This window comes from Plutella xylostella, chromosome 21 (assembly GCF_932276165.1).
Source record: "Plutella xylostella chromosome 21, ilPluXylo3.1, whole genome shotgun sequence".
NCBI lineage: Eukaryota > Metazoa > Arthropoda > Insecta > Lepidoptera > Plutellidae > Plutella > Plutella xylostella.
In genome coordinates, this window is record NC_064001.1 from 10663991 (window position 1) to 10666632 (window position 2642).

Here is a 2642-nt window from a genome sequence, read left to right on the forward strand (position 1 = left end):
TTATAGTCATCTAGCATTAGTTTTCAACATCTTCTATTACTAATATCCCTAGGTTTTCACCAAGCCCTGTCCTCATCCTCCCTCATCAACCAAACACCATCTGACTAAGCATATCAGTTAAATCGAAACAATTTACTTCTTAATAAACAGCTCTTCCGCTAAGTTCCCTCCTAAGAGCCGCTAACGTAAATGAAACACAAGTTAGCAGCTCGCTAATAACAAATAACACCGGATCCTGTCTGAGGAAATTATGTTTGTTTGTGTTTTATACAACTCGAGACCACAACTTGCACAGATTCCACACAAGTCGGCCCAGCGATTCACGCGGCTTTGAACCGTATTGCTAAGAAGAAGTGAGTTTAAAAGATGCAGAGATAGGTTGGTCCCGCGGCCGTAAGTCTTAATACCCACAGGCGCGATAAATAAATAGTTGCATGGGTGTCAGCGGGGCGAGGCGGGGCGGGCGGGGGGACGGGGGTAGAACAGCCTGAATCATTTTGTTTCTTAGCTCTTTGTTCTGTTTGATGGATGTAATTTTTCTATTTGTATTTGTATCGTGGGCCACTTAAGGGTATGTTTCATGTTTATTAATGGTATTTCCCAACTTTGACACACTGACTACTCACTCAGTATGTATGACACGGTTTCAGATTCTTCAACTATTTTTATTACCTGTAGCTTTGTATGTCTTTGAAAATATTTATGAACACAGTGACATAAGAACGTAATTATCTTACAGCCAGTTTCAATAACATCTATCGATGACTGGTAGTTACTTTCATACTATTTTAACACATTTAGGGCGTCTTGCACAACAAAGTTAAATAAAATTAAATAGTTTGTCTCTTGCTCTGACAGTATAATGTAGATAGATTTAATTTTATTTAACTTTGTTATGCAAGACGCTCTTAAAGTTACAACCTGTCGAAATGGCATGAACGTGACTACCAGCCATCGATAGATAGAGTAATTGAAACTGGCAACTAAATAATTTAATAGGTAATTTCTCAAAAAACGTAGTAAAAAAAATAGTGGACAAATATTGAGTAAAATATATAAAATCACCAAATATATGCCTCTACCTACATTTTTAATGTTTTCCCAACATATTAAGGAAAATCAATTGCACGGAAAAATCTCATCGTACAAATATTTATTTTAAATTTAAAAATATTACTAAGTAAATAATTTAAGCTTTACGTTGTTGCTCGGTTGCAATTTTTTATTTATTTAAGTCGGAGCGCTCACTCAATTTTGCTTTATTTTATTATTCTGTGCGGAAACTCGCCGACGCTGCTTCCGGTAAGACCATGGAGGTTTTAATTAATTTAAAATGCACATAGACACAGTTTCTACTAACAACTTGGTACACATACTTACTGAGTAAATGCCTACAGAAAAAGGAATAAAAAAACGCAATGAGTGACACCCGGGCGCCTTCAAATTAGTCGCTAATTGTCGCGCGGAAGCAGCGCTGCTGTCTAAATTCCATATAAATTATTAACGCGCGACTGCAGCGCTGCTGCGGCGCTGCGACCGCGCATCTTTTAAATTACAAAATTTATATGGATTTTGACAGCAGCGCGGCCGCAGCGCTGCAGCCGCGCTGCTTCCGCGCGACAATTAGCGACTAATTTGAAGGCGCCCTTAGAGTAATACCTTACTGACTTTACAGCCTTTGCTCTATGATTAAGGTATCACCATAGAACAACGCGGACTCGGTTGTACCCAATGGTTAGAACCGATTTGGAATGAGGTTATAATATTATTATAATATGAAGCTTACATTTACCTTAATACTCGTAACACGGCAAAACTTTTTAAGGCGAAGCAAAGTTCGCAGGAACTGCTAGTCTGTCTATATAAATCAGAGTTCAAAAAAGCAACTATTTTTTATGTTTTTTCATGAAATGTTCTATTCTATTAGATTAACGGCAGCTGACAGTGAGCTTTTGCACCATTAAAAGTGTTAAAAATGGGCCACTATATCGATGTCGGTTTCCATTTAGAGCTTCACATTTGAATAGGGATAACTTTTATTAAAAGGAAAATAATGTTTATTCGTAGACCCGCTTGCTAGTCACCTCTGACTAAACCTTCGACGATTAGTCGTGAACATATCTTTGTAAGTAGATGTACTCGTATTCCTTTGTTTATTAAAAATACCAATATTACCTACCAGTTAATTGTTATTATAAAGATATCTGAGTTAAAGGCAATTTTTTCAACAAAGTAGTAGGTAGGTTCGATAATGTCGCAACTTGTGTGTCAAATACAAAGTTCATGGAACTTAGCGGTGCAAGTCACTGGTTCAAATACGACCGCTAAGTAATGGTTCACGCATTCCATCTTAGCTTCAGTTCATAGTGATAGTTGCATACAGTGCCACAAACTTATCTGTTCCGGTGACAGTTCATATAAATGTCTAATATTTCTTAATTCTATAAGGTTTTAAGTTTGCTCGTATTGTTAATTCGCTTTTGCGGTGTTAATAAACCCATCTAATCTTTTACAATATATACAATTCATTAGTAAGTAATGAGATATGGATCGATTTAGTTCGCTCTCACCGGAACAGATAAGTTTGTCGCACTCTACATACCAGTAGGTGCATGTGTACGGAATTAATGTGATAAAAAAGC